This window comes from Oncorhynchus mykiss, chromosome 15, assembly GCF_057628025.1.
Source record: "Oncorhynchus mykiss isolate SJ-2025 chromosome 15, ASM5762802v1, whole genome shotgun sequence".
In the NCBI taxonomy this organism is placed as follows: Eukaryota; Metazoa; Chordata; class Actinopteri; order Salmoniformes; family Salmonidae; genus Oncorhynchus; species Oncorhynchus mykiss.
In genome coordinates, this window is record NC_143036.1 from 8,279,559 (window position 1) to 8,304,000 (window position 24,442).

A 24,442-nucleotide genomic window follows, 5' to 3' on the forward strand; every position below is an offset into this window, starting at 1 on the left:
ACCAGACAGTCCTCCTCCAGACAGTCCTCCACCAGACAGTACTCCTCCAGACAGTCCTCCTCCAGGCAGTCCTCCTCCAGGCAGTCCTCCTCCAGGCAGTCCTCCTCCAAACAGTCCTCCTCCAAACTGTCATCCTCCAGACAGTCCTCCACCAGACAGTCCTCCACCAGACAGTCCTCCTCCAGACAGTCCTCCTCCAGACAGTCCTCCTCCAGACAGTCCTCCACCAGACAGTCCTCCTAGACAGTCCTCCTCCAGACAGTTCTCCTCCAGGCAGTCCTCCTCCAGACAGTCCTCCTCCAGGCAGTCCTCCTCCAGACAGTCCTCCACCAGACAGTCCTCCTCCAGACAGTCCTCCTCCAGACAGTCCTCCAATGACAAATCAGCCACAATCCTCCTGTGTTTGTTTTTCTTTTAGTCTGTTTTGATTTCACCGCATAAAACACTGCTTACATAGGCATCCATGTAATCAAGGCCAGAATTGCCCAAGAGTGTCCCATCTGGCTAACCAGATGTATGAAGCGTTGCATTCTGGGTAGAAACATGACGCAAGCCTGGGAGAATTAGAAAACATGCACTAAAATAAAGGCACAGGAGATATCTGGGGGGAAGAAATCATAAATATATAAATTCAGCCTGCTTCCAATGGCCACACAACAGCCTTCAACAAACAGTTATGCCTCCAACAGATTGTCTGAATAGGTTGTAGTGAAAGCAAACTGAAAGGAGGTTACTTCTGGCACATGCCACCATGCCAATTCAAAAATAAATTCTATAGAAAATAACAGTTAAAATGCAATTCAATTGTTTTGCATACAGCACTTCAAGAAAATCAAATGACTGTTGTTCCTAAGCCTTTATTTGCATCAAATCCATCTGAAATTAATCTGAATATGAAATTAACACTTTTTCTTTCTTGATATAATTTAAAGTTTAACGTAAAAAAAAAATATATAATTTCAAGTGGAGAAGGGTTTGTGGACAATCAATGCATGCAATTAGACTCACAGCGTCTACCAATTAGACTTTGTGCTAATGTAGCAGAATGGATGTTTCTAACAGGATGGGAAAGAGCAATACTGTCCGGCTAAACGTCTAGCCTGCCTGTCACAGTACGAGGAAATCTAGAACACTAAAACCACCAATAGCATTCCAGGGGCTAAACGTCTAGCCTGCGTGTCACAGTACGAGGAAATCTAGAACACTAAAACCACCAATAGCATTCCAGGGGCTAAACGTCTAGCCTGCCTGTCACAGTACGAGGAAATCTAGAACACTAAAACCACCAATAGCATTCCAGGGGCTAAACGTCTAGCCTGCCTGTCACAGTACCCTCCAGGCATGCTTCAATGCCATACAACTCTCCTTCCGTGGCCTCCAATTGCTCTTAAATACAAGTAAAACTAAATGCATGCTCTTCAACCGATCGCTACCTGCACCTACCCGCCTGTCCAACATCACTACTCTGGACGGCTCTGACTTAGAATATGTGGACAACTGCAAATACTTAGGTGTCTGGTTAGACTGTAAACTCTCCTTCCAGACCCATATCAAACATCTCCAATCCAAAGTTAAATCTAGAATTGGCTTCCTATTTCGCAACAAAGCATCCTTCACTCATGCTGCCAAACATACCCTTGTAAAACTGACCATCCTACCAATCCTCGACTTTGGCGATGTCATTTACAAAATAGCCTCCAATACCCTACTCAACAAATTGGATGCAGTCTATCACAGTGCAATCCGTTTTGTCACCAAAGCCCCATATACTACCCACCATTGCGACCTGTACGCTCTCGTTGGCTGGCCCTCGCTTCATACTCGTCGCCAAACCCACTGGCTCCATGTCATCTACAAGACCCTGCTAGGTAAAGTCCCCCCTTATCTCAGCTCGCTGGTCACCATAGCATCTCCCACCTGTAGCACACACTCCAGCAGGTATATCTCTCTAGTCACCCCCAAAACCAATTCTTTCTTTGGCCGCCTCTCTTTCCAGTTCTCTGCTGCCAATGACTGGAACGAACTACAAAAATCTCTGAAACTGGAAACACTTATCTCCCTCACTAGCTTTAAGCACCAACTGTCAGAGCAGCTCACAGATTACTGCACCTGTACATAGCCCACCTATAATTTAGCCCAAACAACTACCTCTTTCCCAACTGTATTTAATTTATTTATTTATTTTGCTCCTTTGCGCCCCATTATTTTTATTTCTACTTTGCACGTTCTTCCATTGCAAAACTACCATTCCAGTGTTTTACTTGCTATATTGTATTTACCTTGCCACCATGGCCTTTTTTGCCTTTACCTCCCTTCTCACCTCATTTGCTCACATTGTATATAGACTTCTTTATACTGTATTATTGACTGTATGTTTGTTTTACTCCATGTGTAACTCTGTGTCGTTGTATCTGTCGAACTGCTTTGCTTTATCTTGGCCAGGTCGCAATTGTAAATGAGAACTTGTTCTCAACTTGCCTACCTGGTTAAATAAAGGTAAAATAAAAATAAATAAATAAAGTACGAGGAAATCTAGAACACTAAAACCACCAATAGCATTCCAGGGGCTAAACGTCTAGCCTGCCTGTCACAGTACGAGGAAATCTAGAACACTAAAACCACCAATAGCATTCCAGGGGCTAAACGTCTAGCCTGCCTGTCACAGTACGAGGAAATCTAGAACACTAAAACCACCAATAGCATTCCAGGAAGTGTTTTGTTTCAGCTTCATCCACCAGTACCAGCAGGAGCTTGATCTGCTAGTATCCCTGTCACCTTATTCTGCTTAAACTGAGACAAATACCACACCAGCTATGATAATGATGGATTCAAGATGTCCTTTTAATCGTCCTCTCTATCGCACAACAGCCACACATACAGACAAGCACACAGACACACTCTCCCTCCTTTTCTCTCTCTCTCCCTGCCTCTCTCTCCCTCCTTTTCTCTCTCTCCCTCCTTTTCTCTCTCTCTCTCTCTCTCTCCCTCATTTTCTCTCTCTCTCTCTCTCTCCCTCCCTCCCTCCCTCCCTCCCTCCCTCCCTCACCCTAGGTGTCATTAACCATATCACTGTTTTCTATCATTCCATTAGGAGTCTGGATGGACTGTTTGAATAGGGTCTCTTCTTTCCAGACAGCGGGTCAACTCCACTCCATACATGACTGACACTTTTCAGTGTGTCCTCATAGCGTCCTTCCCTAGTCTAGTCTGCATCTGGGAGACAGACAGACAGACAGACAGACAGACAGACAGACAGACAGACAGACAGACAGACAGACAGACAGACAGACAGACAGACAGACAGACAGACGTACTGGTAATACAATAATTTGAAATACATGTAGATATATTTTCATCTTTGCTAAAATGCTTGTAATGCCTAAGAATATTCCAGAAATGCATGGCTAGGACATCTAGTCTACAGGAGTGGCCAAAGTGCTTCCTGATTCAGCTTCTTAAATTACTCGTTATATATTGATCAATGGAGATACTTTTGCTGACCATCAAGCCAAAACCTTGGCAGTGATATAATAAAAAATTGCGTTGGTGAGTAAAACAAAACAACATCTGATTTCACCTCATTTTTTGACACACTGTCATAAAGAGCACATGTTCCAACCTCGTTAAAAAAAAAAAACATGTTTTCGCATCTCAAGAGATACAATTTAAATGACTATAGTAAGTGCCTCTCTTCAGTTTAATAAAAATATTTTTAAAAATAATCTAGTTGCAGTGAGATCGGGGCACTAGGCTGTTTGTGCGATGATATTTTTCTTTATTGATTTAAACAAAAACTAAACTGTACATCATATAACGCCCACAATATGTCACAGTGTAGGTCTAGGTCCATTGCTTCCAAATGGTATTTGACAACTCTACAGTGGATGGTTAGCGGTGTTATTGTGCGTTTTTTAACCAAGTGAGAAGTGGGAATTGAACACATCTGGGAAAAATCCGCTTGAACGGCCCTCCAACTGGTACTAGTTAAATCAGCCTTGAATCCCCTTGTGACAGGGGGGATGGAAGCTTGTGTGCAACATGGAGGGTCAATTGAATGCAAGCTTCACAAAAAAAAATCATTGTTTAAACGTTTCTAGGCTGTCAATCTACGGGGTTATAGGGTTGGCGTGTTATGCTTGACGCGCTCAGTTTTCCACCATAAAACACCACAAAATGGTCAGAAAGTGTAGAACCAGCTCACCTGTTTTTACACTATGATTTAATTATTAGATGTTCAAGGTTTCTTTAAAAAACATTTTTTTAAGAAGGAATAGTTTCACCATATTTAAACAAGAGTACAGTTCACTTAACAGGATTGACCTTAAAAATGAGGGACACGGTTTTCTTTGACCGTAAAATGAATCACTAATCACATAAAATAAATAATAGACATCAGACATGACTTTTTCAAAGCAGAAAACTAGGGTGGAGAAGTGGAGAAAAATGTTGGTTTTAAATGGGTTAAAATAACAGAGAGTGCACAGATGGACAAGTCTTTATTAAAAATGTATTGCATTTTCCTTGTGATCTATATTAAAGGGCAATTCATTAATAGGCTTTTAAAATGTAATATTTGTTCACAATTTTTACTTAAAATACCAAAACACTTGTTTTGTAGAATGACCTAGCACCTACAGATGAAACATTATGGAGTCTTAAAGGAGGACTGTAACACCTAGAGATGAAACATTATGGAGTCTTTAAAGAAGGACTGAGTAAGGCCAAAAAGTCACAAATATTCCAACTTCAATTAATGATCTCTCAATTATGCTTTAAGATACAAATATTTGTGGCATTCCTCTGCCAGTCGAGGGCCCAGCATTGCACACTACTGCCTCCCCCCCCCCCCCCCCCCCCCCCGTCACGCGCATCAGCGATTATTGGACTCACCTGGACTCTATCGCCTCTGTCATTACCTTCCCTATATATGTCTGGTTCCCCTCTCTGTTCCCTGCTTCAGCATTGATTGTCGTATGTCCTTGTTTACCCGTGTGCCCGATGCTGTGCCTGTCTTGTTACCTGGTTTTTTTCCTGATTAAATGTTGACTCCCCGTACCTGATTCTCATCTCCTGCGTCGGTCCTTACAATATGAAAACAATCCTCCCTCCAAAGGACCTTTCTATACATCAAATGTAGTCAAAATACAAAATAAGTGTTTTTTTTCTAGTTTTGTGAGGAATCACCTACTGTGGAGACAGTCTGTATTCACAACAGAGAGAGAGAGAGAGAGAGAGAGAGAGAGAGAGAGAGAGAGCTGCTGCTGCCCCGTGGCTCAGACTGAAAAGCATTGATTTTATTTTTCACAACCTCAAGGTCAGTGTTGAGGAGCAACCTAAAGTATCACATCTCCACAGAGCTGCTCTCAGTCTGACCTTTTTTATTGAGAGGATAAATCTTACGTTTTTTAGTTTAACTTATACACCCCCCCCCCCCCCCCCCTCTCAGACTGAATGTGGGTTCATAAACACTTACACTACTGTAGTTATTGAGGGTGTCACGTTCTGACCTTAGTTCCTTTGTTATGTCATTGTGTTAGTTTGTGTTCGGCCTGGTATGGTTCTCAATCAGAGGCAGGTGTCGTTCGTTGTCTCTGATTGAGAATCATACTTAGGTAGCCTGTTTTCCCCCCATTTTAGTTGTGGGTGATTATTGTCTGTTTTAGTGTTTTTCGTCACCTTACAGGACTGTTCGTTTGTCGTTTTGTTCAGTGTTCAGTTGTTTTTATAAAAAATATGAACACTTACCACGCTGCACTTTGGTCCTCCTCTCCTTCCACCAACAACAGCCGTCACAGAGAGTGATGAATTTACAGACTATTTCATGCAGCAATATGAATGGTTAACTCTTGTACACTGCAGTCTTCCACACAACGGATACTTTGTGCAAACTTTACAAGTGTATACGACACTGCCTAACATGACATAACCTTATACATTTATACATTATAAAAACAGTGTTAGCGAGAGGTTGTCTGGCTATCGTTCATTTAATTCCTTTAGTTCCCTATCTGACTTTGTCATCAGGCCAGGTCAATAAGCCAGATGTCTGCTATCTGTCCAATTATCACCTGTCTGTTAAATGGCCATTACCCTGTGGTGTCCACAAATAGACTGCTGGATGCTGGACGCCTGCTGCCCACACATAGCCTGCTGTCCACACATAGCCTGCTGGACGCCTGCTGGCCACACATAGCCTGCTGGACGCCTGCTGTCCACACATAGCCTGCTGTCCACACATAGCCTGATGGACGCCTGCTGGCCACACATAGCCTGCTGGACGCCTGCTGGCCACACATAGCCTGCTGGACGCCTGCTGGCCACACATAGCCTGCTGGACGCCTGCTGTCCACACATAGCCTGCTGGACGCCTGCTGTCCACACATAGCCTGCTGGACGCCTGCTGGCCACACATAGCCTGCTGGACGCCTGCTGGCCACACATAGCCTGCTGGACACACATAGCCTGCTGGACGCCTGCTGTCCACACATAGCCTGCCTGACTTGTGGAGGTCCACAATTTTTTTTCTGAGGTATTGGCTGATTTATTTTTATTTCCCCATGATGTCAAGCAAAGAGGCACTGAGTTTGAAGGTATGCCTTGAAATACATCCACAGGTACACCTCCAATTGACTTCTAAAGCCATGACATAATTTTCTGGAATTTTCCAAGCTGTTTAAAGGCCCAGTCATCTTAGTGTATGTAAACTTCTGACCCACTGTAATTGTGATACAGTGAATTAATTATAAGTGAAATAATCTGTCTGTAAACAATGGTTGGAAAAAATACTTGTGTCATGCACACCTGACTTGCTAAAACTATAGTTTATAACAATACATTTGTGGAGTGGTTGAAAACGAGTTTGAATGACTCCAACCTAAGTGTCTGTACACTTCCCACTTCACCTGTATGTACCAATCCATCACCACACATGAAGATCCCTCTCAGGAAATAGACTTATTTTGGAATTGAATTGAAATTGCCGCTACATAAACACAACGTTGGTAGACAACATGATATGATCCATCTGGTAACCCTGGAGAACAGCCTGTACATGTAAATAATGCATGTAATACAATGTACAGTATAACAATGTTGCTTAAAACTGAAAAAATGACAAGATGTGAGATGTCTAGTGACGTCTGTGAATAATCGTAGTTCCAATTGTAGTCTAGCTTATACTGAGGAGGAATTGTAGTCTAGTTACACATTATGCGGCAGGGTTAGCCTAGTGGTTAGAGCGTTGGACTAGTAACCGGAAGGTTGCAACTTCAAATCCCCCGAGCTGACAAGGTCCAAATCTGTCGTTCTGCCCCTGAACAAGGCAGTTAACCCACTGTTCCTAGGCCGTCATTGAAAATAAGAATTTGTTCTTAACTGACTTGCCTAGTTAAAATAAAGATTAAAACATCTTTAAAAATACTGAGGAGGAATTACGATACGGTCAGCATCTCTCTGCCTGCCTCCTTGGTGTCTGTCATATTCGCAGGTTGTTGTAAGTAATTTAGGATAATGGATTGTAGTTAGTAATTTAATCTAACTGGTTGTATTTAGGTTTTTAATGGCTTGTATTTAGACATTGAATCTAATTGTAGAGTAATGTAACCCGATAGGTGGAAGGAGGGGAAGCAGGTCTTCAGGGAAAGGGGAATATTGAATTGATTCATGGGCTCTATATTGACAGGCCAAGATACTGGCACACCACCTGGGGGATGGAGAACAGGGGTGGGAGGATGGGGGACGGGGGAGGAAGGGGGATGGGGGAGGGAGAGGAGGGAGGATGGGGGACGGGAGGGGGAGGATGGGGTAGAGGATAGGGAAGAATTGGGGAGGGAGGGGGAGGGCGGATGGGAAGGGGAGGGTGAATGGGGAGGGAGGGGGATGGAGAATGGGGAGGGAGGAGGGGGAGGGAGAGGAGGGAGGAAGGGAGGTGGGGAGGGAGGGAGAGGAGGGAGGATGGGGGACGGGAGGGGGAGGGAGGTGGATGGAGAATGGGGGAGGGAGGATGAGGTAGAGGATAGGGAAAAATTGGGGAGGGAGGGAGAGGGCGGATGGGAGGGGGAGGGTGAATGGGGAGGGAGGGGGATGGAGAATGGGGAGGGAGGAGGGGGGATGGGGAGGGAGAGGAGGGAGGAAGGGGGATGGGGGAGGGAGAGGATGGGGGATGGAGAGGAGGGAGGAGGGGGGGGTGGGGGAGGGAGAGGAGGGGGGATGGGGGATGGAGAGGAGGGAGGAGGGGGGATGGGGGACGGAGAGGAGGGAGGATGGGGGATGGGAGGGGAGGTCTGGCGCAAGGCTGGTGACAGGTCTGGTCGGGGACTACTGTATACAGACTGACATTAGTCAGGCTGCTCCTGGGGGACTATACAGACCTCCAGGACCCCCAACAGCCCAACTCCAGTCCTCCAGTATCCCCAACAGCCCAACTCCAGTCCTCCAGTACCCCCAACAGCCCAACTCCAGTCCTCCAGTACCCCCCCAACAGCCCAACTCCAGTCCTTCAGTACCCCCCAACAGCCCAACTCCAGTCCTTCAGTACCCCCCAACAGCCCAACTCCAGTCCTTCAGTACCCCCCAACAGCCCAACTCCAGTCCTCCAGTATCCCCAACAGCCCAACTGGAGGACTGGAGTTGGGAACCACTCTATTATGCAAAATGAGTAGGCCTACATTTTGTGGCAAATGGTAAAATGTGTTGATTTACCACGGGCACAGAACCCCCCAAAAAATATACAATAATTGTTTCTAATGTTAATAATTTTGATAAACCAGGTCATGGTAAAGTTTCTTACATGATATGCTCACACTACACACGTGTCTCAAATGTTTCATCACACTGCCCTGTGTTTCCATTTGAAACAGGCCGTCTGGAATGCTGGAAAACTCAGCAACCTGGCAGCTCCCTACTCTCCTTTTCATCTTAGTGAAATGGGATACAGCTCCTGCTCATCCTCCACTAGAACTAGCCAAGGATCTTTGGAAGGAACTGAGAAAAGTCATAGGGGATTCACTCAAAGAGGAGAACAGTGCCATAAACCTGTGTTCTGCCTGCCATAACTCTTGGGATGGACAGCTTAGAACTATTTGTGGGCATGCTGGGTAGCCTATAATTGGTCTTCCCCTCAGCAAAACATATCCTAACGGAGCACATGTAGGCCTAGGATGGCCACTGTATCCTGTTTTAGCAAAATGTGTACACTATTGCTTTTCAGTGATGATGATTTTCTTGCATGCTGCATTTGATATGCAAGGTTGTCTTGGTGAACATTCACTAGTCCCATTTTCAATATCATAACATGTTTCTCACTATTCTTTAAGATGATTTTTGATGTGCTGCTATTCATGTCATTGATTGATCAATAGGTGTATTAAACAATGCATTGCGACCGCCGTCGTTTTACTTATGGGAAATGTAGTCCAAGCGCAAGCAAATAGCTATCACATTGACACATTTGACTGCTTATAAAACTACAAAGACCACGATGCAACCCGTTTCCACTTTTCAGGACATTGGAAATTCCATTTCCAACGTGATAACAAGAATTTGAGGGCAAGGAAAATTCCACGTCAAAGAAAAGGAAATTAGACAGAAATGTGCAGGATAACCTGTACTTTGACAGTTATTCTGATATTACCATTCATGAAGAAATGATTGCAGACACTGTCCAGACGAACACGTACAGGACAGGGGTACTGAGGAACGGCAGTTCATTCCAAAGGAAAGTAGTGTTGGATGTCGGGGAAGGAACTGGTGCTTCTTTGCCCAAGCCGGGACCAGGAAAGTTTACGAGTCGGAGGGCAGTTCAATCGCTGGTCAATCTGTGAAAATCGTTAAAAATGTACTAAGATGGAAGACAGAATCGAAATGATTAAAGCCACTCTGGAGACAATCGATTTTCCCGAGCAGGTGGACGTGCTGAGTGTATGTGCTGCTCCACGAATCCATGCTGAATTCTGCCTTCCATGGAGGAATTGTACATTGCACCCATCAATGACTTGGTGGTGGAGGGCCGGCTGAGTTTCTGGTCCACTATGAAGGACATGTCATGCATGTCTGAATTCACCAGGAAATGCATCATGAACAATGACATCACTGTGAACTTGGTGATGGTAGCGGACGTGTTCTCCCACCCCTCCAAGTTCGCCAGAGTTGTATCTGTACTCGTTTACCACGGAGCAGCTGAAATCAGTGAAGGGGGCATTCAAGTGCGAGTGTTTTGGTTCGTCTGCTGTGAACGCGATCAAGCGTGTGGTTCACAGTAACCTTTCCTGGTAGCGAGGAAAAGCCCCTGGTCCTCTCCACATCTCCTTTCAAAACTGGATATCCACTGGAAGTAGGTGGTGCTGTATCTGGATGGACCAGTCGATGTTAGGCAGGACACCACAGTGGTGGGCGAGGGAAACATGTCTCCCTCAGAGGACACTTCCAGACATATAACCATCCACGTGGACTACACCTATAGGAGAACTCAAAAAACATTCCTAGACCTTCTCCATCCCAGATGGATATTCAGGAGAAGCTCAACTGGCGTTAGCAGTGTCAGTATCAGGCTTACATTAGAGCACTGGCTTAGAGTACTGGTTTAGAGTACTGGCTTAGAGCACTGGCTTAGAGTACTGGTTTAGAGCACTGGCTTAGTGCACTGGTTTAGAGTACTGGCTTAGAGCACTGGTTTAGAGTACTGGCTTAGAGCACTGGCTTAGTGCACTGGTTTAGAGTACTGGCTTAGAGCACTGGCTTAGAGCACTGGTTTAGAGCACTGGGTTAGAGCACTGGCTTAGAGCACTGGCTTAGAGCACTGGCTTAGAGCACTGGCTTAGAGCACTGGCTTAGAGCACTGGCTTAGAGCACTGGTTTATAGTACTGGCTTAGCGCACTGGTTTAGAGTACTGGCTTAGCGCACTGGTTTAGTGTACTGGTTTAGCGCACTGGTTTAGAGCACTGGCTTAGAGCACTGGTTTAGAGTACTGGTTTAGAGCACTGGCTTAGCGCACTGGTTTAGAGCACTGGCTTAGCGCACTGGCTTAGCGCACTGGCTTAGCAGCAAAGAGGGAAGAGAGACACTTGGTCATTAATTGTAGGCCTATGTTGTAAAGAAGGAAGGATGGAAACAATCTCACTATTGTTACTGTAACGGCCGTTGGTGGAAGAAGGTGAGGACCAAAGCGCAGCGTGGTACGTGTTCGTCATTCATTAAATATAACTGAACACTAAATACAACGTAACAAAAAGAACAACCGAAACAGCTCCGTCAGGTACAAAACAGAAAGCAACTACCCACAAACCCCATGTGGGCAAGAGCTACCTAAGTATGGTTCTCAATCAGAGACAACGATAGACAGCTGTCCCTGATTGAGAACCATACCCAGCCAAAGACAAAGAAATACAAAAACATAGAAAAGGGAACATAGAATGCCCACCCTAGTCACACCCTGGCCTAACCAAAATAGAGAATAAAAGCCTCTCTATGGCCAGGGCGTGACAGTTACGGAATTTGCTGATGTCCTTGAACTTGTGGAGAGCCTAAGTGTTGTTATAATTGATCTGAATTGATTACCTAAGTGGATGGAATTAAATGAATCAATTCAACCAAGAAGTTATCTTAATTGAAACGGTTTGCTTTTTCTCATGTTTATATGAACTATTTGTTTTTGATTGCAATTTTAAATGTCTTAGAAAACATGTTTATATATATATATATATATATATATATATATATATATATATATATATATATATATATATATATATATATATATATATATATATATATATATATACTTAATATATACATACTACTACAAAAGTATGTGGACACCTGCTTGTCGAACATCTCATTCCAAAATCGTGAGTATTAATGTGGAGTTGCCCCCCCCCCCCCCCCCCTGATGTTTGAGCGCTACACCCTTCAGTACTCAGCAGTCCCGTTCTGTGAGCGTGTGTTGCCTATCACTTTATGGCTGAGCAGTTGTTGCTCCTAGACCTTTCCACTTAAGAAATTCCACAAATTAACTTTTAACAAGGCACACCTGTTAATTGAAATGCATTCCAGGTGACTACTTCCTGAAGAGGGTTGAGAGAATGCCAAGTGTGTGCAAAGTTGACATCAAGGCAAAGGGTGGCTACTTTGAAGGATCTCAAATATAAAAGATATTTAGATTTGTTTAATACTTTTTTGGTTACTACATGATTCCATATGTGTTATTTCATAGCTTTGATGTCTTCATTATTATTCTAAAATGTGTACAATAGTAAAAATAAAGAAAAACCCTTAAATGAGAAGGTGTGTCCAACCATTTGACTGGTACTGTATATTTGCAGGATTCCCATCTCACTGGGACATAGACTTGAACCCATTGAACTGAATCTGATATCATATTTGACCTCATTGTCATCCTAATGGTTATGCACTATTAATGTTATAGATTAATCCAATAGTGGACTGAATTCTAATTTGAAACTCCCTGATGTATGCTATTTTATTACCCAAACAAGACTGCTGTGCTATTTTATTACCCAAACAAGACTGCTATGCTATTATATCACCCAAACAAGACTGATATGCTATTATATCACCCAAACAAGATGGACGTATGCTATTATATTACACAAACAAGACTGCTATGCTATTATATTACCCAAACAAGACAGATGTATGCTATTATATTACCCAAACAAGTCTGCTATGCTATTATATTAACCAAACAAGACTGCTATGCTATTATATTACCCAAACAAGTCTGCTATCCTATTATATTACCCAAACAAGACTGATATCCTATTATATTACCCAAACAAGTCTGCTATCCTATTATATTACCCAAACAAGACTGATATCCTATTATATTACCCAAACCAGTCTGCTATGCCAAACAAGACTACTATGCTATTATATAACCCAAACAAGTCTGCTATCCTATTATATTACCCAAACAAGACTGATATCCTATTATATTACCCAAACAAGACTGCTATGCTATTATATTACCCAAACAAGACTGATATCCTATTATATTACTCAAACAAGACTGCTATGATATTATATTACCCAAACAAGACTGCTATGCTATTATATTACCCAAACAAGACTGCTATGCTATTATATTACCCAAACAAGACTGCTATGCTATTAGATTACCCAGACAAGACAGATGTATGCTATTGTATTACCCAAACAAGACTGATGTATGCTATTATATTACAAAAACAAAAAACAAGACCGCTATGCTATTATATTACCCAAACAAGACTGCATTGCTATTATATTACCCAAACAAGACTGCTGTATGCTATTGTATTACCCAAACAAGACTGATGTATGCTATTATATTACCCAAACAAGACTGATGTATGCTATTATATTACCCAAACAAGACTGCTATGCTATTATATTACCCAAACAAGACCGCTATGCTATTATATTACCCAAACAAGACTGCTATGCTATTAGATTACAAAAACAAGACTGCTATGCTATTATATTACAAAAACAAGACTGCTATGCTATTATATTACCCAAACAAGACCGCTATGCTATTAGATTACAAAAACAAGACTGCTATGCTATTATATTACCCCAAAAAGACCGCTATGCTATTAGATTACAAAAACAAGACTGCTATGCTATTATATTACCCAAACAAGACCGCTATGCTATTAGATTACAAAAACAAGACTGCTATGCTATTATATTACCCAAACAAGACCGCTATGCTATTAGATTACAAAAACAAGACTGCTATGCTATTATATTACCCAAACAAGACCGCAATGCTATTAGATTACAAAAACAAGACTGCTATGCTATTATATTACCCAAACAAGACCGCTATGCTATTAGATTACAAAAACAAGACTGCTATGCTATTATGTTACCCAAACAAGACTGCATTGCTATTATATTACCCAAACAAGACTGCATTGCTATTATATTACCCAAACAAGACTGCTATGCTATTAGATTACCCAGACAAGACAGCATTGCTATTATATTACCCAAACAAGACTGCTATGCTATTAGATTACCCAGACAAGACAGATGTATGATATTATATTACAAAAACAAAAAACAAGACCGCTATGCTATTATATTACCCAAACAAGACTGCTGTATGCTATTGTATTACCCAAATAAGACTGCTATCCTATTATATTACCCAAACAAGACTGATGTATGCTATTATATTACCCAAACAAGACTGCTATCCTATTATATTACCAAAACAAGACTGCTATCCTATTATATTACCCAAACAAGACTGATATCCTATTATATTACACCAAACAAGACTGCTATCCTATTATATTACCCAAACAAGACTGCTATGGAGGTCAGGTGAGGACAAATGTCCAGCTTTCTCTGATATTACAGCTTTCATTCCACAGCATGAGAGTCTAGCAAATTAGCTTACAGTAAGGCATTTCTGTTTTCATTCCACAACATGAGAGTCTAGCCAATTAGCTTACAGTAAGGCATTTCTGTTTTGATTCCACAGCATGAGAGTCTAGCCAGTTAGCTTACAGTAAGGCATTTCTGTTTTCATTCCACAACATGAGAGTCTAGCCAATTAGCTTACAGTAAGGCATTTCTGTTTTCATTCCACAGCATGAGAGTCTAGCCAATTAGCTTACAGTAAGGCATTTCTGTTTTCATTCCACAACATGAGAGTCTAGCCAATTAGCTTACAGTAAGGCATTTCTGTTTTCATTCCACAGCATGAGAGTCTAGCCAGTTAGCTTACAGTAAGGCATTTCTGTTTTCATTCCACAACATGAGAGTCTAGCCAGTTAGCTTACAGTAAGGCATTTCTGTTTTCATTCCACAACATGAGAGTCTAGCCAATTAGCTTACAGTAAGGCATTTCTGTTTTCATTCCACAACATGAGAGTCTAGCCAATTAGCTTACAGTAAGGCATTTCTGTTTTCATTCCACAACATGAGAGTCTAGCCAGTTAGCTTACAGTAAGGCATTTCTGTTTTCATTCCACAGCATGAGAGTCTAGCCAGTTAGCTTACAGTAAGGCATTTCTGTTTTCATTCCACAGCATGAGAGTCTAGCCAGTTAGCTTACAGTAAGGCATTTCTGTTTTCATTCCACAGCATGAGAGTCTAGCCAGTTAGCTTACAGTAAGGCATTTCTGTTTTCATTCCACAACATGAGAGTCTAGCCAGTTAGCTTACAGTAAGGCATTTCTGTTTTCATTCCACAACATGAGAGTCTAGCCAATTAGCTTACAGTAAGGCATTTCTGTTTTCATTCCACAACATGAGAGTCTAGCCAATTAGCTTACAGTAAGGCATTTCTGTTTTCATTCCACAACATGAGAGTCTAGCCAATTAGCTTACAGTAAGGCATTTCTGTTTTCATTCCACAGCATGAGAGTCTAGCCAGTTAGCTTACAGTAAGGCATTTCTGTTTTCATTCCACAGCATGAGAGTCTAGCCAATTAGCTTACAGTAAGGCATTTCTGTTTTCATTCCACAGCATGAGAGTCTAGCCAGTTAGCTTACAGTAAGGCATTTCTGTTTTCATTCCACAACATGAGAGTCTAGCCAGTTAGCTTACAGTAAGGCATTTCTGTTTTCATTCCACAACATGAGAGTCTAGCCAATTAGCTTACAGTAAGGCATTTCTGTTTTCATTCCACAACATGAGAGTCTAGCCAATTAGCTTACAGTAAGGCATTTCTGTTTTCATTCCACAACATGAGAGTCTAGCCAATTAGCTTACAGTAAGGCATTTCTGTTTTCATTCCACAGCATGAGAGTCTAGCCAGTTAGCTTACAGTAAGGCATTTCTGTTTTCATTCCACAACATGAGAGTCTAGCCAGTTAGCTTACAGTAAGGCATTTCTGTTTTCATTCCACAACATGAGAGTCTAGCCAATTAGCTTATAGTAAGGCATTTCTGTTTTCATTCCACAGCATGAGAGTCTAGCCAATTAGCTTACAGTAAGGTATTTCTGTTTTCATTACACAGTGTGAGAGTTAGCTTACAGTAATGTGATCATGTGTGATTGGGTAATTCATTTATACGGAACAAAAATATAAATTGCAGAATGTAAAAGTGTTGGTCTCATGTTTCATGAGCTGAAATAAAAGATGCCAGGGAATTCAATTGTCATTTCTCTACCATAAGCAGCCTCCAATGTCGTCGTTTCAGAGAATTTGGCAGAACGTCCAACCGGCCTCACAACCGCAGACCACGTGTAACCACGCCAACCCAGGACCTCCACATCCGGTTTCTTTACCAGCGAGATCGTCTGAGACCAGCCACCCGGAAAGATGATGAAACTGAGAAGTATTTCTGTCTGTAATAAAGCCATTGTGTGGGGGGACACAAATTCTGATTCGCTGGGCCTGCACTCCTGCCCAATCATGTGAAATCAGTAGATTAAGGCCTAATTAATTAATTTCAGTTGACTGATTTTCTTATATGAACTGTAACTCAATAATATATTTGAAATTGTTGCATGTTGCGTTTATATTTTTGTTCAGTATATATGGATAAGGGCATGGCAAACATGTTTTTGTCTTCATGATTCTGCAGTGTGGGACAGGAGGTGGGAGAGGAGGTGAGACAGGAGTTAAGAAAGGGGGTGAGACAGGAGCTGCATGGCATATAGGATGTTATTCAGTAGTCTTTCTTGACTCTCAATGATCAATCTGACTTCACAGCAACATTTTGGCTCAAATTTGCCCTGCTGCCACATTTTGGTTCAAATTCACTTAGTTGCCTCTGTGCCATAGGTGTCTCCTACCCTGCCCGTTCTCCGCCCAGTAAACAGACTAAATGCAGATGCGCAGATATTGGAAATGTCAAGTGCAGTATTAGCTTCCAGCCGCTCCTGAACTCTGTATCAAACCCTGGCATACACAGCCATTCTCTGCCCAATACTAAACCAATTGTAAACCATCCTTGGCAGAGAAACTTTAAATGGGTTTATTTGTAGTGTCCATTGCACTACGATGGAGAGTAAGATCAATAGAGAATGTTTTTAATCTAACTCATTCTGGAGGCATTATGTGTGAGAAGAGAATCCATTATGTTAGAGCTCCTGGGTAGGCAACAACTATTCTGTCCAAAGGTTCAAAGTCCTGCATATCTCTTACAATGTCTTCCCAGTCTGAGAAACACAAGCATTCGTCTGACAGCAGGCGATGAGGAAAACAGCTGTTATGGGACAACAAATGTCATCAAATAAATTAACAAAATCCAAATACGCATCTGACGTTCTGTTATATTCAGCATTATAACTTCACAGACGTATGAAGGAGCCCCCGAGGAGGAAGGAGCCCTCGAGGAAGAAGGAGCCCCCGAGGAGGAAAGAGGGCGCTAGGAGGAAGGAGCCCCCTAGGAGGAGGGAGCCCCCGAGGAGGAAGGAGCCCCCGAGGAGGAAGGAGGGCGCTAGGAGGAAGGAGCCCCCGAGGAGGAAGGAGGGCGCTAGGAGGAAGAAGGGAACTAAGAGGAAGGAGGGTGTTAGGAAGCAGGAGCCCCTGAGGAGGAAGGAGGGCGCTAAGAGGAAGAAGGGAACTAAGAGGAAGGAGGGTGTTAGGAAGCAGGAGGGAACTAGGAGGAAGGAGGTTGCTAGGAGGAAGGAGGGTGCTAGGAAAGTGTGAAATAGCTGAGTAAGAGTAGAAGAAGAAGCCTCAAACTGTAGGACATACTGTAGGACATACTGCAGGACATACTGCAGAACATACTGCAGGAAATACTGCAGGACATACTGTAGGACATGCTGCAGGACATACTGCAGGACATACTGCAGGACATACTGCAGGAAATACTGCAGGACATACTGTAGGACATACTGCAGGACATACTGCAGGACATACTGCAGGAAATACTGCAGGACATACTGTAGGACATGCTGCAGGACATACTGTAGGACATACTGCAGGACATACTGCAGGACATACTGCAGGAAATACTGCAGGACATACTGCAGGACATACTGCAGGACATACTGCAGGACATACTGCAGGAAATACTGCAGGACATACTGTAGGACATACTGCAGGACATACTGCAGGACATACTGCAGGAAATACTGCAGGACATACTGTAGGACATGCTGCAGGACATACTGTAGGACATACTGCAGGACATACTGCAGGACATACTGCAGGAAATACTGCAGGACATACTGTAAGATATACTGCAGGACATACTGTAGAACATACTGTAGGACATACTGCAGGACATACTGCAGGACATACTGCAGGAAATACTGCAGGACATGCTGCAGGACATACTGTAGAACATACTGTAGGACATACTGTAGGACATACTGCAGGACATACTGCAGGAAATACTGCAGGACATGCTGCAGGACATACTGCATGACATACTGCAGGAAATACTGCAGGACATACTGCAGGACATACTGCAGGACATACTGCAGGAAATACTGCAGGACATACTGAAGGACATACTGCATGACATACTGCAGGACATACTGCAGAACATACTGTAGGACATACTGCAGGACATACTGTAGGACATACTGCAGGACATACTGCAGGACATACTGCAGGACAAACTGCAGGACATACTGTAGGACATGCTGCAGAACATACTGTAGAACATACTGCAGGACATACGGCAGGACATACTGTAGGACATGCTGCAGGACATACTTTAGGACATACTGTAGGACATACTGCAAGACATACTGCAGGACATACTGTAGGACATACTGTAGGACATACTGCAGGAAATAATGTAGGACATACTGTAGGACATACTGCAGTACATACTGCAGGACATACTGTAGGACATACTGTAGGACATACTGTAGGATATACTGTAAGACATACTTTAGGACATACTGTAGGACATACTGCAGGACATACTGTAAGATATACTGCAGGACATACTGTAGAACATACTGTAGGACATACTGCAGGACATACTGCAGAACATACTGCAGGACATACTGCAGGACATACTGTAGGACATACTGCAGGACATACTGTAGGATATACTGTAGGACATACTGCAGGACATACTGTAAGACATACTGTAGGACATACTGCAGGACATGTTTTCTTACCCTAATACTGTACAATTGTCTTGTTAACAATAAGGCTACGTTTCAATCACTATTTTGTATATAAACATTGACACACATAGAATTGCTGTTCAAATACTATTATGTGTTCCTATAAAAACTCATCAAAAAAATAAATGTCCTCTCTCTCACTGTCAACTGTGTTAACTTTCATTAAAATTATCATGTGTAAATATTTGTATGAATTTAAAAGATTCAACAACTGAGACATGAACTGAAAAAGTTCCACAGATATGTGACTAACAGAAATTGAATAATGTGTCTCTAAACAAAGGGGGGGTCAAAATCAAAAGTAACAGTCAGTATCTGGTGTGGCCACCAGCTGCATTAAGTACTGCAGTGCATCTCCTTCTCATGGACTGCACCAGATTTGCCAGTTCTTGCAGTGAGATGTTAGCCCACTCTTCCACCAAGGCCCCTGCAAGTTCCAGGACATTTCAGGGGGGAATGGCCCTAGCGCTCACCCTCCGATCCAACAGGTCCCAGACGTGCTAAATGCGATTGCGATCCGGGCTCTTCGCAGGCCATGGCAGAACACTGCCATTCCTGTCTTGCAGGAAATCACACACAGAACGATCAGTATGGCTGGTGGCATTGTCATGCTGGAGGGTCAGGATGAGCCTGCAGGAAGGGTACCACATGAGGTAAGAGGATGTTTCCCTGTAACACACAGCGTTGAGATTGCCTGCAATGACAACAAGCTCAGTCCAATTATGCTGCGACATACTGCCCCAAACCATGACAGACCCTACACCTCCAAATTGATCCCGGTCCAGAGTACAGGCCTCGGTGTAGCGCTCATTCCTTCGACAATAAACGAGAATCCGACCATCAACCCTGGTGTCACAAAACCGTGACTCGTCAGTGAAGAGCACTTTTTGACAGTCCTGTCTGGTCCAGTGATGGTGGGTTTGTGCCAATAGGAGACGTTGTTGTCGGTGATGTCTGGTGAGGGCCTGCCTTACAACAGGCCTACAAACCCTCAGGCCAGCCTCTCTCAGCCTATTGTGAAGTCTGAGCACTGATGGAGGGATTGTGGGTTCCTGGTGTAACTCGGGCAGTTGTTGTTGCCATCCTGTACCTGTCCCACAGGTGTGATGTTCCGATGTACCGATCCTGTGCAGGTGTTGTTACACGTGGTCTGCCACTGCAAGGATGATAAGTTGTCAGTCCTGTCTCCCTGTAGCGCTGTCTTTGGCGTATCACAGTACGGACATTGCAATGTATTGCCCCTGGCCACATCTGCAGTCCTCATGCCTCCTTGAAGTATGCCTAAGGCACGTTCACGCAGGAGAGCAGGGGCCCTGTGCATCTTTCTTTTGGTGTTTTTCAGAGTCAGTAGAAAGGCCTCTTTAGTGTCCTAAGTTTCCGTAACTGTGACCTTAATTACCTACCGTCTGTAAGCTGTTAGTGTCTTAACGACCGCTCCACAGGTGCATGTTCATTAATTTATTGTGGTTCATTGAACAAGCATGGGAAACAGTGATTTTTACGAATTATCTTTGAAAAACAGGGTCCTGAAAAAGGGACGTTGCTTTTTTTGCAGAGTTTGTGTTTATCCCTGTATCAGGATTGTTTTATTTATTTTGTATTTATCTAACCTTTATTTAACTAGGCAAGTCAGTTAAGAACAAATTCTTATTTACAATGACAGCCTACTGGGGAACAGTGGGTTAATTGCTTCGTTCAGGGGCAGGGTGACAGATTTCTACCTTCTCAGCTTGAGTATTCGATCCCTCGGGGATTCGATCCCCCAACACTCTAACCACTAGGCTACCTGCCGCCCCATTGTGACTGACTTCACATTCAAATGCTTAGCTGGAAATCCTGTGTCCTGTGTGTGTGTGTGTGTGTGTGTGTGTGTGTGTGTGTGTGTGTGTGTGTGTGTGTGTGTGTGTGTGTGTGTATGTGTGTGTGTGTGTGTGTGTGTGTGTGTGTGTGTGTGTGTGTGTGTGTGTGTGTGTGTGTGTGTGTGTGTGTGTGTGTGTGTGTGTGTGTGTGTGTGTGTGTGTGTGTGTGTGTGTGTGTGCGTTCGTGCGTGCGTATGTGTGTGTGTCAGAAATGCAACGAACTGAATTCAGTGAGACATGACTGCATGGACGGACACAACAGCAACCAATCACAACAGTGAAAGAGTTGGTTGGTGCTGTTAAGTAAATCCCAAATCGCTTGCAGAGCAACAACACAAATCCGAACAGGACACCCAAATCTCAATCAGTGGGTGAGTGAAGTACAAATCCACCACAAACTACGTGGGCCTGTATGGTTCTAATCCTTTTTCAATTTCCTTGGATTACGCTCCTGTGTAATTCTTCTCAGGTAATGTTTATTTTTTATTTTTTTTACTTATTATATTTCAATTTGGGGGAGTCGAGTTTTGGGTTTTTAACACTATGCAGTATCAGCAGAGGCCTGTAAAACACAGATTGACGAAGGGACTTTAGCCAGCTCTAGAGCGCATGGTGAAATTAACAATTAACAATCCTCTTAATTAGGATACATTTACCAGTTGAGTAAGTAATATAACTATTACTGGGCTTTACGCCATAATTGTTTTATTCTTGGTATTATTGTGTCCTAACCATCCCACTGCTGACAACGATGTAGCAAATGTTGTCAAACTGTGGGCCTATTTTGTTCCAGTGCTTGTAACGAACTTCCTGATTATTATTACGTCTAGGTTTGTTTTGTTTTTCAGGATTTTTTTTTTAAAGTAAGCCTGTCTCCCTCTCACACACACTGCCCTGCACTTACTTACCAACCGGATGAAGGCAACAGTACACTCCATTGAACCAAGGTAAAATCCAATACTCAGCCTGCCGTCTGTGAGACAGTGATGGGTGGAAATACAGCTGTAGACGTACAATATATGTCAGAAAAGCACACTGCCACACTCAGATTAAGGCACACACACTAAACACACACACACACTGACAGAGTAGGATGACAAATAATGGAGTGTGAGGCACATGAATGCCAGTCTGTGTCGATTGCAGTGCCGGCTATCGAACCTCCACATAGATTTGAAGACGCACGGTTGTGCTGAAAGGGGACAGCAGACATACATGCTACGGAAGCTTTTCGATCACAGGAGGAAGGGGCCAGTGGATCACACTTGGCTTTGGCAATCCGTTCTACCACCATACATTTGATGTCTCATTTATGTACCATTTTTACCCCTCTGTCTGTGTGATATTTTATGGGTAATTGTTTAGTGACTGTTAGATAGAACAATCTTTGTCGATGGAGAGGTTATTGTTAGGGCTAGATAGTTCTAGACTATAACTACAGTAAGGGCCTTGTGTTATAGACTATAACTACAGTAAGGACCTTGTGTTATAGACTATAACTACAGTAAGGACCTTGATGTATAGACTATAACTACAGTAAGGACCTTGTGTTATAGACTATAACTACAGTAAGGACCTTGTGTTATAGACTATAACTACAGTAAGGACCTTGTGTTATAGACTATAACTACAGTAAGGACCTTGTGTTATAGACTATAACTACAGTAAGGACCTTGTGTTATAGACTATAACTACAGTAAGGGCCTTGTGTTATAGACTATAACTACAGTAAGGGCCTTGTGTTATAGACTATAACTACAGTAAGGACCTTGTGTTATAGACTATAACTACAGTAAGGACCTTGTGTTATAGACTATAACTACAGTAAGGGAATAAGGGCCTTGTGTTATAGACTATAACTACAGTAAGGACCTTGTGTTATAGACAATAACTACAGTAAAGGATTTGAGTTATAGACTATAACTAGAGTAAGTACCTTGAGTTATAGACTAGAACTACATTAGGGTGTTAAATGATAGATTATAACTACGATAAGGGCTTTGATTTATAGACTATAACTACAGTAAGGGCCTTGAGTTATAGACTATAACTACAGTAAGCACCTTGATTTATAGACTATAACTACAGTAAGGACCTTGATTCATAGACTATAACTACAGTAAGGACCTTGTGTTATAGACTATAACTACAGTAAAATATTTGAGTTATAGACTATAACTACAGTAAGGACCTTGATCTATAGACTATAACTACAGTAAGGGCCTTGAGTTATAGACTATAACTACAGTAAGCACCTTGATTTATAGACTATAACTACAGTAAGGACCTTGATTCATAGACTATAACTACAGTAAGGACCTTGTGTTATAGACTATAACTACAGTAAAATATTTGAGTTATAGACTATAACTACAGTAAGGACCTTGATCTATAGACTATAACTACAGTAAGGACCTTGATTTATAGACTATAACTACAGTAAGGACCTTGTGTTATAGACTATAACTACAGTAAGCACCTTGATTTATATACTATAAATATAGTAAGGTCTTTGTGTTATAGACTAGAACTATGTTTGGGTGTTGATTCATACAAAACTACAGTAAGGGACTTGATTTATAGACTAAAACAACAGTAAGGGCCGTGATCTGGTCACCTAGTTATGTATACTGACCCTGGGGCATTGTTTTAAATAGACTTAAGTTCTTCCTTCTTTTCTTCTGAGTGATGGTGTTGCAATGGGAATATTTTTACCTGGTTAAAGAAATTCAGTGGATACCATCTGTCTTAAAATGTACTATACATCTGTTCTGCCATTGGTGTAGCTAAGTGGGCATAAAATAGGCATTACAGGAAAAGAGAATTGCATGAAACGGCCTGTGTTATTCCATTGCTGGTTATTGTGAAGGTATGAAGCATGTTCCTATTAGATTAATTGCTTCTGCCCGCGGAGTCACTTGAGGAGCTGTCCACGGCGCTGACGTGAGCGCCGCTGCAAATGTAAAGCGTGAGGAACTGTCCACGGTGCTGACGTGAGCGCCGCTGCAAATGTAAAGCGTGAGGAACTGTCCACGGTGCTGACGTGAGTGGCCAGTTGACGCATCTACATAGCGCTACACTTTTGTCTGGTCTTTTTCTCTTGAAGTGAACGTGCAATGCATTTTTTGAGCAGAGCACATAACACTGTAACACAATTGTAACAATTGTTCTCCATTTTAGGATTAGGATGATGCTTAATTTTAATGTTTTATCAATTCACATGCCGACTCAAAAATTGCCCATGTGGCTGTCTTCCATCTATGTTTGCTCAAAAGGGCTCTGACGTGCTCAGATGCAATATTATCATGATTCCACAACCATCCTATGACTGTCACCTGTTAGAGATTTTCCACTGGTCAATCTGTGGTCTGTAGTGTTATCTTTTGGCATGAGATCATTTACAAAACTTAGTTGCGACATTTTACTTACTATATGACTATACAGAGGCAAAAATATATATATATATATACTCTTAACAAATGCATTGATATTGATTAAACCCGATGGTTCCACTATTCTGT

General features: G+C 42.5%; 1 long non-coding RNA gene and 1 pseudogene across 1 annotated transcript in view; both read left to right on the plus strand.

The window, feature by feature from the left end:
* LOC149977374 (uncharacterized) overlaps nucleotides 1-24,442 on the plus strand; it is a 934,188-nt gene that overhangs the window by 26,268 nt on the left and 883,478 nt on the right. The gene's annotated exons all lie outside the window — the stretch shown is intronic.
* Nucleotides 9,062-10,557, plus strand: LOC110490896 (protein arginine N-methyltransferase 6-like; annotated as a pseudogene).